The sequence below is a fragment of the Manis javanica genome, chromosome 15 (genome assembly GCF_040802235.1).
Source record: "Manis javanica isolate MJ-LG chromosome 15, MJ_LKY, whole genome shotgun sequence".
In the NCBI taxonomy this organism is placed as follows: domain Eukaryota; kingdom Metazoa; phylum Chordata; class Mammalia; order Pholidota; family Manidae; genus Manis; species Manis javanica.
The window spans coordinates 75,760,166-75,777,930 of NC_133170.1; the positions used below are offsets into that span (position 1 = coordinate 75,760,166).

The 17,765-nt window shown below is 41.4% G+C and overlaps 1 long non-coding RNA gene across 4 annotated transcripts in view; it reads left to right on the top strand.

The window, feature by feature from the left end:
• The window catches only part of LOC140846353 (uncharacterized), a 41,958-nt gene that overhangs the window by 14,829 nt on the left and 9,364 nt on the right, over nt 1-17,765 (top strand). For 2 of the 4 annotated variants that reach the window (XR_012125352.1, XR_012125355.1), the window contains exons 3-4: nt 2,446-2,508; nt 11,224-11,270. This is a non-coding gene — a long non-coding RNA (uncharacterized lncRNA). Of the gene's footprint in view, nt 1-2,445; nt 2,509-8,443; nt 8,505-11,223; nt 11,271-17,765 lie in introns of all 4 variants that reach the window. The other 2 variants (XR_012125353.1, XR_012125354.1) reach the window with 2 other exon arrangements.

Here is a 17,765-nt window from a genome sequence, read left to right on the forward strand (position 1 = left end):
TGATTTATAGTGTTTACCAATTTCTATGGGGTAAATACTCCATAGCCCATTCCAGGCTACCAACGTGATTTCACTGAATATGGAACAGGGAAGAAAAGCCCGCAATTAGTTCTTCCAAGCCCTAGAGAGCCAGTCGGCTCCAACCCCTGGCTGACAAATAACTGATGAATATTGAATTGCTCTCTTTGAAAAAGGGACAGAGTAAAATTGGCCATCTACTGAGCTTTTGTCTTTTTGAGTGGAATTGGCAAGTTGAGAGCTAGAACTGAGTCGTTCCAGACAATTGAGGGGAATTTAGGTTGTGATGCGGCACAAAGACAGAGACAGGGAAGGAGGAAGTGGAGGCTGACATTTACAGAGAGGATTTTAGAAGGACAAAGATGTTAATTTATTGTGAAAATTTGCCACGTGGTACATGATGTAACTGTTCTTCCCCACCTTTTCAAAAAACTTTCAGCAAAGCTGTATCACTGCATAACGCTCAGCCGACTGGATAGGGCTTCCTAGGATTGCACTTAAGTGCTGAATGCACCCTCAGAGTGGACCCAAGATAAAGAGTATGGCTACCTGGGAAAGCTTGTCACATGCTAGGTTACACATATATTCGTCATGTCTGATTTTTTTTTAATAACGAGCATGCGTTATTTGAGTTATCAGCAAAAATATTTTTTTAAAGGTACCTGCACCTAAGAACGTGGAGTTCAGGGGGTTGTTTTCTTACCTTAGTTAGTAGAACATGGTGTAGAGCCCCTTGCACTTCCAGGAGGGAATCGAGTCCTTGCATGGATTATAAACCAGCTGGGGCTGTTCAGAAGAGTGTTTTGTTACACAAAATAAGCTCCTAAGGCTGCTTGTTTCTTTTCATTGTGTTTTTTATTATCAACCTTTGACAGAACCTTTTTACATTTGGTGAGAATGTAAACATGCAGATAAACCTACCCAAACTGGCTGTAGAAAGAGAAGACATCAGTGCAAATTTTCCCTGTGGTTCAAGTTCCTGAGATGGTGTTGAACCTATGGACTAGAAATCTGGACAGAAGGCATTCAAGTCTGATATGGTCCTCCAATGGGGTATAAATATGGTTTCCTATTACTCCTCAAGAAGGAAAGACAAGGTCCAGGAAATAATAAGAAACTGCCAGAGAAACAGGGAGAGAAAGAGACACAGAGAGAGTGGGAGAGAGGGAGAGAGCATATCTTTATACCTAGCTAAAGATGCACATTTCCTGGCTTGGTGTACTTGCATTCTTTATGTCAGTGTTGCTTTGGTTCCTCCAATTCCCTCCCACCGAGAAGCATCATGATTCCTCTCAAGTGCACCTTCTGAGCTCCTCCCAGTGATGGATACCCCTGGGTACTCCAGTCCGGGAGAGAAGGTACCCAAGTTTGCAAAGGTACAAGGACTTGATGTTGACTGCCTCTATCAGTGTATTTTGCAGCTTCTGATCAGCCACCCAGCCTTGACCTCTTTCCTTCTTTTTCCCTTCTAAAGTTTCTGCCTTTCTAGTTTCTGCCTGCCATCCCAGAATGACACATAGCCTTGCCTGGGTCCCCAGCTGCAGCTTCAGGATTCTATCTAATGCTTGCCAGCTGGTTCCCACCCAGTGCCTGGCTGTAGACGCTTTCCGAGACTCCAGATCACCAGCACAACACTGACGGCTAACGTCAGAAGCATTTTGCTAAGTCAGGTCACGTCCAGGCCTGAGCTTTTACTTGGTATCCTCTGTCTCTCAAAGGTTCTGTTGGCCTAATTTGTGCACCCAGAAGAGGCAATCAGAGTCAGTACAGAATAATGAGTAAAAAAGCACAAGATCAGCTATCAACTGCTCTATACCCAGAGAATGCAACTGTGTCCCCTGCAGGAAAATTCCAGCACTGCAATCTACGTGAATTCTTTCCTTTCCCTTTCCCCAGAGTGACGTGACACACTGTGTGACTTTGAACAAGTCAATCAACCTCTCATTGTTTCTGTTTCGTCACTATAAAATGGAGCTGATCTAAGTACCTACCACATAGGACTGTTGTAAGGGGAAAAAATGAAATGCTGTGTAAAGTTAGCGCAGTGCCCAGTACACTAAAGTGTTTCCTCTGCAGTAGTAGTTGTTATTTTCCAAGGATAAACACAGCAGCCAGTCCTCCTTTAATCTAAGTTTAAAATGCATCAGAGACACTGTCTTTTTAAATACTGATGGGACCAGCACACAATACTCCTGGGTCCTATTATCCTATTAGTATACAGACTAGAGCCTTTTTCTTTTTCTTTTTCTTTTTTTTTTTTGGTCAAATGTTATGTTTGGATTCTTGCACTTTTCAGCCAAGTCCCAGTGTAAAAGCAGTGCTTCTCAAACTTTACCATGCATGCAAATCACCCAGGAATCTTGTGAAAAGAGTAGATTCTGAATCAACAGGTGTGGGCTGGGCCTAAGACTTTTCTTTTCTAAACAGCTCCCAGGTAATGCTGGTACTGCCAGTCCATGGACACACTTCAAACAGCGATGCTTTAATGAGGTATGATTTACAGATTATAAAATTCACCCATTCTCAGGGAATGGCTGAATGCTTTTTGGTGAGCTTATCAAGTTGTGCAACCATCACTATAACCCAGTTTAGGAGCATTTCATCACCTCATTTACATTAATCTCCACTCCCAATCCCAGCCCCCCAGCAACCACTAATCTACTTTTTGTCTTTATAGTTATCCTTTTCTGGGCATTTTCTATAAATGGAATCATACAACCCGTTGTCTTTGTGTTGGCTTCTTTCAGTGGGCATAATGTTTCATCCGCATTGCAGCACCCATTCCTTTTTATTACTAAGTAGCATGGAATAGAACACATTTTGTTTATCCATCACCAGTTGATAGGTTTGCGCTACTTACACTTGACTATCATGAATAATGCTGCTGTGACCATTTTGTGTGGAGGTAATTTTCATTTCTCTTGATAAATACCTAGGAGCAGGATTGCTGGTGAGCAGCAGGTCATAGAGCATGGGATAACGTTAGGCACAGGGCTGTGTTAAATACCAAGGCTTTGCTGTTAGTCATGGCTATTCTAAGGCCCCGGGATGCAGTGATGACTCCTGTTCTGTTCGGCAATACTATTTCCATTGAATCAGGGTTTCTCAATCTCAGCATTATTGACATTTTAAGTCAGATCATTCTTTATTGTGTGTGATGGGAGTGGGGGGAGGTCCTGTGCAATGTGAGAGGTTGAGCAGCAATCCCTGGCCTCCGCTCACTAGGTGCCACTAAGCTGCCCCACCCCCACCCCCTGACCCAGTTGTGATAATTGTCCCCAGACATTGCCAAGGATTCCCTGGAGGTGCACAATCACCCCTGGTTGACAATCACCATATGAGACTATAATTAATAAATGGAAGTCGTTCCAATCCTACTTCTGACCTGGGGGTCGTTAGTGGTTGAGCACGTAGCCAGTTCTGTCTTCCACACTCAGAGGAGGTATGTGGGTCCTGGCTTAGAGCTTTCAGTGTTGACATCCTACGTGTAGCTTTATTTAATTTGTTCTAAATCAGTAGTTCTCTTGTGGTTCGGTGTGTGTGCGTTTGTTCTCAAACTGGGCCAAGAGAAGAAGTGGAGGATTGCAGATGGTAGGTAGACAGGCTGCAGTCTCTATTTAATTCAGATCAGCCCGTCCTGGTGGAATTTATTCCAAAAGCATGAGCTTAAGACAACATGTAATAGGTACTCAGTGTGTTTATACAGCTCGGCTTACAAGAAGCACAAAGCCAAATAGAGTGAATACTTGTTGTTTTCTGACTACCAGGCAGTTATTTCTGTTTTCCAAACAGCACCCTGCCTGCATTTTGAAGAATTTCTCCCCAGCTGTGGGCCACTGGTAGAGCAGAAAATCCAGGAGGCAGCCCTTGCATTGCAGAAGCCCAAAGGGGTTCCTGGGGGGCCCTCCTGGCAGATCCCTCCTCTCCAGCTCCAGGGGGTGGGCATGTGTTTCAGTTATCTATTGCTATGCAACGAAGCTAAAAACAACAATAATGTGTCATTTCTTATGATTCTGTAGGTTAGTCTTCTGGATAGATCTGTTCTCACCTGGGCTCACCTACCCAGCCGCCTTCAGCTGGAAGGTTGGCTGGGCTGGGCTAGATGATCCAAGATGGTCTCACTTAGTATTTGGCAGTGGGGACTGCCTGTCATCTAGCATCAGTTCTCTTGCATGTGATCTTTTGTCCTCCAATGCAATAGCCCTGTAGCATGGTGGTTTCAGGGCTTCAGGAAGGTGAGAGCAGAAGCTGAAAGGTTTCTAAAGACGGAAGCTCTGGAGTTCACACAGCATCATTTCTGCCACATTCATTCACCAAGGCAAGTCATAAGACCAACCATAATTCAAGGGACAGAAAAAAATAGGCTCCACTTCTTGAAGGGAGAAGCAGCAACGTCACATTGCAGCATGGGGTGAACAGAGGAAAGCGTGATCCACTCAAGGCCATTATTACAAGGGTCCAGCACAGCAAATGACCCAGGCCATTTCAGAAACTCTCTCATGGGACTCCAGAGAGAGAGAGAGAGAGAGTGTGTGTGTGTGTGTGTGTATTTGACTTGGGGTGGCCAGAGTTGATTTCTATCACTTGCAACCCAAGAATCCCAAGAATACATAATACGTATCAGGTCTATTGAGCTAAAGACCTTCCCCAGATTTTGGCCTATGAGGACATATGTTCGCTTTGTGCACTGGTTATAGAGGGCAGACACCAAGGCCTTGTCCCCATTCCTGACCCTAGCAGTGGCCCCCTTTGTCTGTGTCTGTACAGTGATGCTAACTCCTTGCCTGAACTTGTTGGGACCAGGAGTGGATACTGATCCAATGAGTCAAATCAGGTTATTTCGCCCAGCACTTGAAATCAGGACATGAGAATCCATCAGGGTCTACTATCCCTTGAAAGAGGCCATGTAAACTCAAAGACTGAGGATGATCACCTATTCAGAAAAAAATAGAGAAAGTTGATGTGCAGAAAGAAAAAAAACAGAGATGCTGAGAGACCATGTGGCATCTGGAAGGGGAGCCTGGATATTTGACTTCTGAGAGCTGTCTGGCCCCTGGTTCTTGTCTCCTGGCCACAGTGTTTGGCTCAGAAATCAGCGAATGGCTAGACTGAACAGAAAAGAGTGAATTCCAGGACTCGTATAAGAGATATCAGAAGAGACATTCATTCTCCTCTTGGGTGGTGTGGCATGAAGATATAAGATGTACTAAAAATAACTAATTCTGTCTGTAACAACTGCACGGGAGGGAGTGAGGATTTAATAATATGGGTAACTGTTGAACCACTGTGTTGTGTATTTGAAACCAACATAAAATTGTGTATCAATGACACTTTAATTAAAAAAAAAGAAGAATCTGGAGCAGCCATAGGACCACTTGGTGAACTCTGAAAATGATACCAAACTACAGAAATTAGAATGGAGAGGCACAAGCACATGCTTGGTGACATTCTGCAAGCCACTGAATCAAGCCTTACCTAAAGGGAGCCTCTCCCTACAGACTTTCAAGTATGTGGGTAAATGGATAATAAATTTCCTTTATTGTTTAAGCCATCTGGAGTTAGGCTGCAATCCAAAGGACTCTCACTGACATCTCTCTCCTGTAAGTATAACCTAGTACTTTCTTAGGTAACAGATGGGGGAACTTCGGGTCATGTACCATAAGGAGGACCTAACTCCCCCAAACAACCCCTCTAGGCTACCATGGCACTTCAAGGGGTATTCACAGATTCTCCTTGGGCCCCTTTAGTTATAGCAACTAGATGTCTGAGTCCTCCCACAGATCCTATTGGACTGTCCTACTCAAGCAGGAACTCAGTAAATGTGTTGATTGACTGGGAATCCTCATTTTGATTTAGTCTTCAAAAATCATGCCCCACAGCTTGCATCTCTAGGTTTGAAGCAGTAGTCAAAAACGAACAATCCAAGTATCTTGGGGCTCGTTCTGGGTTCCTACAACTCCTGTAAAGCTCACAAACGCACTTATTTTGCAACTCTGGCTATTGATAAACACAACTCTCCTCTGTATGATGTTGACCCATGGGCTCAATCTCCAGAGCTCAGAAAGGACTCAGGGCCTCTCTATAGGATCAGGAGAGTGGCTGAGCTTCTGAGAGCTGATCAGATAATCCACTTTATTCTCATATTGCTACGAATTTATGAAAAGGAAATGTGAGCTCCTTTTTATCGATAAGGCAAACGGAGGCGAATGGTGGTGATTGACTCAGCTATGGGGGGATAAGCAACAACAAGGGAGCTCGCATTTGATGCTCTGCTTAGCTCTTAAATCACCTTGTAAATCATGTATTATCTACCTGCCTAGGCACCTAAAAATAGAATGGAGACTCCTGAGGGGCGAGGAGAGGCAGCCCAAAAAAAGCCTTAAAAAAGAAAAAAAGAAAGAAAGAAAGAAAGAAAAACGGCAGAGGAATTTTAAAATTATAAACCTAGTTTAAAGAATCAGGACACGGTGCTGGGACCTCATTAGTGACTTTTAAAGAGTTATTAGAATTGTTCAAAAATGAACACACTGGTTCTTCCACAGTTTCACGAGTAGAAGCAAATACCAAGAGTAAGTATGCAAACTAGCAGGTGCTCACATTCCCCAGGGTCTAAAGAAAATAAATCAAGATGCTATCCTAAGATAACATTCAATAAACTTTGCTTTTCCTTGACTTAGCATTCGGTTTAATTTAGTTCAGCAAGCGTTTTCTGAATGCCTCGTACGTGTCCAGCACTGGGCATTTCCTTGCCATTTATACGATGGTCAGCTGTCACCTCATTTTCCTCATTAAGTTCTTCCAAGTAGAATACTGCATTATTTCAGTTTCTGAAGGCTGCCATAACAAAGTCCCACAAACTAAGGGGTTTAAACAATAGAATTTCATTTACTCACAGTCCTGGAGGCCGGAAGTCCCAGACAGAGCTGTCTGCAGAGCCATGCTCCCTTCACAAGCTCCAGGAAGAATCCTTTCTTGCCTCTTCCAGCTTCTGGTGGTTCTGTGTGTTGCTTGGCGCGTGGCTGCTTCACTCCGATCTCTCGCTCTGTCTTCATATGGCTTTATTCTGTGTGGGGACCACCCTGTGCCCTCTCCTCATCTTATAAAGACAGCGGTCATTGGATTTAGGGCTCATCTGAAATTCAGGATAATTTTATTTTGAGCTCTCTAACTAGTTACATCTGTAAAGACCCTGTTTCCAGATAAGGTCACATTCTGAGGTTCCAGGTAGACATGAATCTCTGTGGGGGACACTGTTCACCCGCTATAAATGCTATCTCACAAGAGTGTGAGTGAGCGACGCCAATTTCACCAAAGCTTTTGAGGAAGGAGGAGGAGGTTTAGATTATTCACCCCGCAGCTGATACCCTGAAATCTCTCTGTCCCAGGTTGGGTTCCTGGGAGGCAGACTCTTAAGATGGAGATCCCTCTGAGGGATGCTCATAGAAGAGTGCTCTTGGAATCTCAACCCCTGGGGTGGGAGAGGAAGAAAGCAGGAGGAGCGATGGGGCAGCCACATCGAAGGGTTCCGCTGGCCCCATGACCAGCCCTGGAGCTGGGGTGGCCTTAAAGAGCCTTGATGCCCCCCACTGATCATTGGACATAGGTTTCCCAGGAAGGGAGGTTGACCTTGGGTGAAGCAGCTCTCCTTAGGAAAGGCAACCCCCACAGGGGGCTGACAGCTGAAGGTCACCATCCAGCAGTACTCTCAACAGTGGGGGAAGTAGGTCCTGCATCCTTAAGCAGAATCCAGACAGTCCCCTTGTCTACCACATCTCCTTAGTCATTTCTCTCTTCCTGTAGCTGCCATCAGGCAGAGCTCCCTGCCTCTCCCATGTCCTCACCGTGCTGAGGGCCCGTCACATCCCTCAGGCCCACTGAAGCTTCTTTCTCCAAACTTGCAGATCAAACCCATCCACAAAGAGAGTCTAAGACTCAGCACCACCACTACCTCCCTAGAAGATGCTGAAGGGAGTCATAAATGGCAACTAACGTGTTTGTTTATGGTGCTTCTCACACAATGAAATGAGAGCTGGATTTTGAGTAAGACAGAGATTCGAATGCTAGCTCTGCCACCCATGACATAACCTTGACCGAGTCACTAGTCCAACCTGACTTACAGGCAAGGGTCACGTCTGTTCTGTTTGTCACTGATTATATAGCACCTGGGAGAGTGCCTTGCACATACCAGGTTTTTGATAAATATTCCCTGAGTCCATGAATGAATGAGCAGCAAGCTTTGCCTGAGCACTGGGTGATATGGAATTAATAAGATAAGCTAGGTAATGATTCCCAAAATGTGGTCCCTGCACCAGAAACAGTTCAGTCACTTATTACCTGTGTAACCTGAAACAAGCTCTTTGAGTTCCCTCTATCTGTTTTCTTTCCTGAAAATTGAAGATAATAATACTAATACCTGCTTCTCTAGGTTGTTGCAATAAGTAAATGAAGTAATACCTGTAAAATGCCTAGGAGAGTCTTTGTACATAGTAAGTATACAATAAATGTAAGCTATTGTATTGTTGTTGGTTTTAAATTTAAAATAAAATCCAACTTCTTTACTAATAACCTACAGACCCTATGAGAACACTGCCCACTTTTCCACCTCATCTCCACTACTGCTCACTAACTTACCACTCAAAAACCACACTGGCATTCTGTCTCTTAAATATACCGACCTTGTTCCTGCCTCAGGGCCTTTGTACCTGCCATTCCCTCTGCCTGGGCTCTTCCACAACCCCTGCAGACAGCTAGCTCCATCTTACAGTTTATGTCTTGGCTCAAATGTGCTTTCCTTATACAAAAACTGAATCATTATGCTGTACACCTGAAACTAATATAGTATTATATGCCAATTATATATCAATTTTTTAAAATATGCCCTCCTGGGAGGGTGGCCACACAATCCAAAATTAGCCACCATAGTTATTAGTTATTCTCTCCTAGCATTTTTTTCTCCCTGGCATTTTTATTCTCTATAACTATCATTCATCTGTGTGATGCTTATCCTTCTCATCATCTGTATAATTTCATCTTTCTAAGAGCAGGGACCTTGAATTTCTCCTTTTCCACTGGACCCAATCTCCTAAACAATACCCAAAACATAAGTCGGCACTCTACAGACATAGATTGAAAGAAGGTTTCAGAGCTCTGCTTCCCTTTAGAGGTACTGGCACTCCTCTCAGTGAGAAGGAAATATCTTCTCTGTAAACCTGAGATGACAATGAATTTCTGCAGCAGAAACATTTTTCCCATTAAATAAATGGATCCAAAAATGAAGTGCATCTGGGAGCCATGTGTCAACGAAGTGCCATTTTTAACAAAGGGCTTACAAGGTCACCGTTCCAGCTGATTCACCTCACAGCCTCACCACAGATGCCCAGCAAATATTGTACTCACAGCCAAATTATTTTTGCACATTACTACACAAGAGCTATACACAATGTCCTAACAGTTGTGCATAAATGTACTTTCTGGAGAAAAATAGCATTTCTTGTAGGTTTTAGAAATTTCTAATTTCAAAAGAAATCACGAGCTCATTGTAGAAATTTTTGGAAAATAGAGAAAAGCACAAAGAAAACACCAATCTTCCAAACAGTGACATATTTTGATCCATGTACCTTCCATTCTTTTTCCTATGAATGTTTTAAAAATGAGCCTGGACTGTACAAAGTGTTTTGGAGTCGAATTTTTCCCTTAGTAATATATCATGGGTATTATTTATACAAAATTCTTCTACAAAAATGTGTATATATTATAATCTATTTAAATAATTTAAAATTATATAAAAACATAGGCCTGTGATAAAAAAGAAAAAGTTCAATAGAACAAAGGAGTAGGAAAGAATAAAACTTCATGCTAAAGGTTTCCTGTGTATCCTTCCAGAATATTCTATGCTTATACATACACAAATGGAACCACTATATTATTGTTCAACAACTTATTATTTAACATAACAATGTATTTTAGATATCTTTCTATGGTTGCATGATGCTCTGTTAAGTAAATATGCAACAATTTTTTAACTTCTTTCCACTTGGGCACTCCTATAATTCTTACCTGTTTGATATTATACACAGTGATGAAATGCACTCTCTTTCTCTATTGATCACTATCTCTCTGCCTCTCCTTTCAGATAGATAGATATAATATACAGATAATGCAAAATATCTATCTACATGTATATATATTATCTTGTAAACTACTTAGAACAGTGCCTGCACATAATATATGAGGGGTGTGTGTGTGTATTAGGTCAATTTAGTGATATCTAACAAAATTTTAAATGCCTAACTCCTTTGACTTATTAATTATGTATACTTTGCAAATTTGTAAATGTTTAGGTACAGAGTTAATAACGTATTTTCAATTTTGTTAAATAGTGCCAAATTGCCCTCAAAAAGGACATGCCAACTTCCACTTTCACCCAAGAGTGTATAAAAGTACCTCTTCTCTTACACTTCCTCAACCCTTTTGCCAACACTAAATACTATCCGTTTTTTAGATTTGTTAATCTGATAAGGGAAAAATTCTATTTCACAGCTGTTTCTAATTTGTAGCTCCCTAATTGTTAGTGAACTTGATCATTTTAGAGAGAGAGAAATAGATATTGCTTGCCAGCTTGATTTTTTTTCTGAGAATTGCCTTTTCATATCCTTTTGCAGTTTTCTTTGTTTCTCTTTTTCTTCATGATGTCTAATGTCTTGTTGTACTTAGGAAATCACATGTTATTATAAAAGTGCCAAATGTGTGTAACTACTGTCTTATTAGTAATTACAGTATAAGTTATTTCCAATTCTCTGAAAATATTATATATTGGAGGTTCCCAGCCCTGGTTGCACAGCAGTCACCTGAGAGGCTGTTATTTAAATTATAAGATAACTAACACTGCTCTTTCCCAAGAGATCCTGATATAATTGATCTGAGGTGGAGCCCAGACATCAATATATTGCAGGGTTTCTTAACTCTCAGCAACTTTCAAATATGCAATACATATTCCATTATTATTTATTATTTATTATATTATTAATAATAATTATATATTATAATTATATTAATGCATTAAACATTTATAATTACTAAATGTATTATTAATTATAGTCAACATACTGTACATTTCTTATTTATTTTATAACTGGATGTTTGTACATCTTAACCCTCTTCACCCATTTCTTCCATCCCCTACCCTGCACCTCTGGCAACCACCAGTCACAGTTCCTGTATCCATGAGCTTGTTTTTTCTCCAGATTCCACATGTAAGTAAAATCACATGGTATTTGTCTTTCTTTGTCTGACTTTTTCACTTAGCATAGTGCCTCCATTCATGTTGTAGCAGATGGCAAGATTTCATTCTTTTTTATGTTGAATGATATTCCATTGTGTGTATACGACACATTTTCTTTAACTATTCATCCAATAGTGGACATTTAGGTTGTTTCCATATCTTGGCTATTGTAAATAATGCTGTAAATAATGAACTTGGGGGTGCATATATCTTTTTGACTTAGTGTTTTTGTTTTCTTCAGATAAACATCCAGAAGAGAAATTGCTGGGTGATATAGTAGTTCTGCTTCTAATTTTTGGAGGAACCTCGGTACTGTTTCCCACAGTGGCTGCATCAGTTTACATTCCCACCAACAGTGCACAAGGGTTCCTTTTTCTCCATACCCTCACCGATGCTTGTCACTTGTCTTTTTGATAAATGCCTTTCTAACAGGTATGAGGTATTATCTCATTATGGTTTTGATTTGCATTTCCCTGATGGTTAGTGATGGTAAGCATCTTTTCAAGTATCTATTGGCCATCTGTATGTCTTCTTTGGAAAAATGTCTATTCTGATCCTCTGCCCATTTTTAAATTGGATTGTTTGGGGTTTTTGCTTTGGAATTCTATGAGTTCTTTGTATATTTTGGATATTAAACCTTATCAGATATATACAGCTTGCAAACATTTTCTCCTATAGGTTGCCTTTTCATTTTGTTGACAGCTGCCTTTGATGCACAGTGAATGTTTTTAAGCACATAATGTTGCAGACATTTCTAATTATTTCCTTAAAATAAACTGAAAATTTGCACCTCTTAAGACTTTTGACAGTTTTGTCAATTGCCCGTCAGAAAGACAGCACTATTTATTCTGTCATCACCAGTGCCTGAGAATGTCCTCTTCCACTCACCTCTGCCAATTCTGAATATTAGCATCATCCTTTTACACCAATCTGATAGGTGAGAAATGATACCATATTTAGAAGTTGACACGTCATAGGCCACATTTAAAAGAAAACCTAATGTAGAATGTACCAAAGGTGACATCAGATCAATCTTTTGTATTCATTTGTGAAAGCCTGAAGGGTCTGGATAGATTTATATGCTGACCTACCACCAGTGGTGTACTGGTAAATGTTTAATAACTGGCTCTTGGTATTACAAAAAAAAAGAAGAAAGAAAAAAACCTAATTTTTTTTGTATTTGCCAATTCCTGTGGTGTAAATATGCCCGTTGTGGTCAATTTTAAGTTATCAGTGTGATGCCATTGAGTGTGGAGGTGGGAAGGGCTGGCTCCCGGTATCTGACTCCAGCCCACCACAGCCCTGTATGAATGTTTGAAATGACTGTACAACCCAAGTCCATCTATGAGAGCTTAACATATTCCCATTAGATTGGATCTATGTTAGCAAAGTAGACAACAAATAATTAAGTGCTGAATTCAGCCTATGAGTTCAACTTGTATAATGAAATTTTTGAAAGGGGAAGAGGATGACAAATGAAGAGGAGGGCCTATGTTATCTGAAATAATAACTCTAAATGCCCAGTAGCCTAGGAGATTATCAGCTCCCCGCTTTGTGTAATATAACCCGACTTCAGATTCCTTGACTTTGACACCTGCGAGATATCCAGCCTTAAGCAGCTCTCTTAAATTTCTGCACCTTATTTTCTCCAATAAACTGGGGAGAAAAGGAGCTGCACAGAGCAGTTCCATGGCCATCAGGTATTGCAGAAAGGCCATCTACCCCCCCAGTTAATGTGACATCACTGAATGGCAGGTCAGCTGACTTCTGCTCTGCCCACACTCGAGACAATTTCAAGACTTTAATGATCACTGTGCCAGACATGGGAGGTTGTATCAGCAGGATTTGGCTGGTCATTGATCAGATGCGAAGGAGGAAGGAGAGGAAGGAGTCACCGAGGTTTCTCCATTCGTGACTGATTGGATGGGGGTGCAAATCAGGATATAGGAACAAAAGCAAATTTGGAGAGAAAAGCAATGTGTTCAGTGTGGACCTAATACATTTGAGATGCCTCAGGGACAGCCAGTGGGAATACTGAGTGAATGACTAGATGGTCAGGTCTGCCATCAGGAAAGATGATGGGGCTGGAGAAGGAGACCTGAGAGTCATTGGGATCTAGGCAATAGCTGCAGAGATGGAAACGAATGAATTCACTCAGGACCAACTTTTCTAATCAGACCCAGCAGGCCCAGTGTCTAGAGCCCACAAAAAATATTTTAGTTGCTTTTAAAAGCAGAAGAAAAATAAATATAATAACAATGAATCCAGTCTGGATTATATTCATCTTTCTACCCACGCAGTCATAACATAGAATTTTTAATATCTTTTATGGAGGAGGGGCCCACGGAGGCAAAAGTGTCCCAAGTACACAAAAGTCATAATGTGGCCCTGAGTCTCCCCAAAGAGAGGAGAGTGAGGGCCACATTCAAGGAATTCTTAGGTTCTGCAGAGGTTTCTCACCTTTCCCTCAGCAGTCCTGCAAAGCTGGGGGCCCTTCTCACAATGTTCTTAAATGCTTAAAATAAAACCCACAGGGCTGCAAAGGGACCAATTATATTGAAATACAATTATCAAAATACTCTGAAAAGCTACTTTGGGACGTAGCAATACGTGTGTGTGTATCTTTATTAATGCACTAAATAATGAGATCCAGTAGCAAGTCTAAAATCTGCCATGATTTTGAAGCAGTGGTGAGCAGTAAGCACTAATTCTGAGATATCAGTAACAGCAGGATATGTGACATGCAAATATCTGTGCCTTCTCCTGGTGACAAGCCACAGGCACCGAGAACACTCCTTGTCTTGTGGCCTATTCATAATGGAAGGAGAATGCTGACTTTCAGTGAAAACTGGGTGAAAATCAAAGAAGTGATTTCTGCCCCATCCAAGTTCATGGATGCCTGAATTCTATCCACCATACCCTGGGGGGGTCCATGGATTCTGGCTAGGAACTCCGAGTCTAATGAATGTTGGGAGAAAGGCTACAGAGATCAGAGAATAGATCCAAGAGAGACATAACCCAAATGTGGAGCTGTTTCGTATGAGCTGCCCTGAATTGTTAAGACAGAGAGTGTAGGAGGAGACAACCACTGTTCCAGTGAAATTGTTGGCCCCTTGAGGACAGGGATTGCGGCCTGTTGTTACCCAGGGATGGAGGTCATAGAGTCAGCATAGTGAAATCAGCGCAATCCATCGCCAACTATAGACTGAAGAAATGCTGCCTCCTGTGTACATGCTTGAGAATTTTCCGGTGATTTTCCAATAATGTTGTAATAGATAAAATTGAAATCTGTTATGTGTGCTTGAATCTTGTTCATTTTTGGTCATTATATATTTTCTCCATTGAAGTGCTCTAAAATTACAAGGGGTTGTTAGACCATCAAGTCCACGTTCACTCTGCATAGACAGCTCTCACCCACTCCCTCTCCTCCTCCTTTGCTTCCTCAACTCTTACTCATTCCCAGGTCTCAGTTTAAGCAGCATTTTCCCGGGAGGCCTGTCCTGACGCTCTCCAAAAATTAGGTCTCCCCATTAGACATTTCCATGGCTCCTTAGATGGTTTTGCTCACCTCACACGTGCAATTAATTACTTGTCCAATATCTGCCTCCCCTTTCTCCTTGAGGACTGGGACTGAAATTGTATTCCCAGGCCAGGAATTAATGTTTGCTGAAGGGATGATGGGTGGATGGATGGCCCACTGGGACAGAAACTTAAAGAAAAAGTTATCTGCTTACATAGTTTCATTTTTCCCATTGCCTCTTCAGTTTTCACCCATCTTGCCTGAAATTTATTTCATAAATCTGCCAGGTTTAATCCCCATTCATATTAACTTTGGGCTCTGAACACAGAGATTGCTGTCACTTCCGATTTGCTCCTTGATATATCTGGGGTTAGGGGGCATACCATTCTCATGGTAGGAATCGGGAGAAAGATTTTTTTTTAAAAAAGACACTTGGGTGAGTTTGGAGTAGAGAAGTGTTACGAATGGGGGAGTGATGAGAAACCAGGAAGAACCTTCAGTACTGTACCTCGAAAAACCCCATGGGCTGGCCAGAGGGAGCCTCCGAGCGGAAGCTTGCTCTTTGCTGCCATCTGGTGGCTATTATTGGAACAGCTCCCACAGGAAAACCTCTCCAACAAGTATATGTTCAAGGCTCTGTGCCAGGCAGTCTATAATTGTTCCTCACATTTTTATGTTCCTTTACCTACGACAAAGCATTTTCACGTAAAATATTTCAGTTCATCCTCATAGTAACACTGTGAGGTAAGCCCTGAACAAGTAAAATTATTCCCATTTTGCAGATGTGTAAACTGAGACTCGGGGCCCAGCAGCTGGTCAAGAAAAGAGTTTAGATGAGGCTGGAACCCAGGTTCTCTGACTCCTAATTTTCTGACTACGACAAAAAAGGTATTCGGTTTTACTCAGGGTAGAAAACAAAAAGAAATACTAAGTTCTCTAGCACTGAAGCCCATAGACCATGAAAAGTGACAAAGGAAAGAAAAATAGGCCATGAGAGAGAAGGAAGAAGTGGCATCTCTAAATTTTCTCCAGCTCTTGATTTGTTGATTTCAAGTAAAATCCCCAATTTTTAAGATTTCAGATCAGTAAGAGACAATAAGAATCAGCTAAGATAAATAAGTCCTGAGGATATAACAGACATTACAGTAACTATACTTAACAATATCGTGTATTTTAAAGTTGCTCAGAGAGTAGATCTTCAAAGTTCTTATCACAAGAAAAAAGTCATAATTATATGAAGTGATGTATGTTAACTAAACTTACGGTAGTCATTTCACAATCTATGCAAATACACGTCAAATCCTTATGTTGTACACCTAAACAAATACAATGTTACGTATGCCAATTATATCTCATTTAAAAGTAAATGCATTTTTAAAAGATAAAGAGAAATCAACTAAGTCCTTCACCTGAAACTCAGCACTGGAAGGAGTCCTGGAAGTCACATCAATTACTCTTCCTTCCAAAGCAACTGTTCTCCACACTCATATTCTGTACACAACATTCTCCAACCTTACCGTGCACACAAATGCCCTGGAATTATGTTAAAAGGCAGCTTTTGATGAAGTATGTCCGGGGTGAGGCCTGAGGCTGTAGTACTAACCAGCTCCCAGGAGATGCTAATGATGATGGTCTAGGGACCATATTTTGAGCAGCAAGGATCAGGGCATCGGTTGGCACACTTGTTCTGTAAAGGATCCAATATTTTAGGCTTTGCAAGTGATACAGTCTCTGTTGTGACTACTCAACTCTGCCATTGTGAATTCTTGATTCAGCCATTATAACACAAAAGCAACATACATAAAAAAATATGGTTGTGGGTGGATTCCAATAAAACTTTATTTACAAAAACTAAAGGTTTGAATGTAGGGTGAGGGGGACATGGGGAAGGCAGTATAACTCAGAAAAGACAAGTAGTGACTCTATAGCATCTTACTATGCTGATGGACAGTGACTGTATGTGGTGGGGTATGTGGTGGGGACTTAATAATAGGGGGAGTCTAGTAACCATAATGGGTTCATGTAATTACACATTAATGATACCAAAATAAAAATAAAAATAGAAAAACTAAAGGTTTGTGGGAAGGTGGGTAAGATCAGTTGGAGTGGCTGGGTGGGGGGCAGCAGTGAGTGATATGGTAAATGATACAAAGTAAGCTAAACTTTCAGATGAATTATTTTCTGTTGGATAATTTGCTGAGATCAGACATGGTTAGTGGGGTTTTCTTACCTTCTATTTTGTCATACATTAGATTTCCTTAATGACAGTATATTACTATTATTTCCCAAGAGTCTGAGGAGAAGTAAAGCAAACATAGGTAATTCCCACATTCGACTGCAATCTGAGCTGTCCTTCTTTCGCTAAACTGCTTTAAATACTACGCTGAAAACAAACAGTCCAGCAGAGCTCGGGAGAATGTGTTTTCTGAGCAGTTTAGCTTGGCACCTTGAAAACTTTTACCTGCCATGTTCAATGCCCTCCTAACAAACTGGGAAAACAGGACCTCAGCATGCCAAGGCCAGCAATAGAATGTGCCACCAAAGTTTTTCTGTCGAGGCAAGTCTTCTTCATGAGACTACTTTAGATCCAAAAATAAAAACTGTCTGTGTGTATAGATCAGGGGTTTTCAACCTCAGCACTATTGATATTTGGGGCCGCATAATTCTTTGTTGTAAGGACCTGCTACCAGCGCTTTATAGGACATCAAGCAGCATCCTGTCCTTCTACCCACTAGAAGCTAGTAGCGTCATCCCAGTTGTGACAAGCAAAAATGTCCAGACATGGCCATTTTCCTCTGGGAAAGGCAAAATCACCCTCGATGGAGAGCCACCATCCTAGATCGGCGACGGTTTACAATTCAAGAATGCCCACCACCATCTGTTTGTGGGAGTCTACACTGGCACAAACCTTTTCAAGAGCGATTTTGAAAGTAGGTTTTGGAAAGC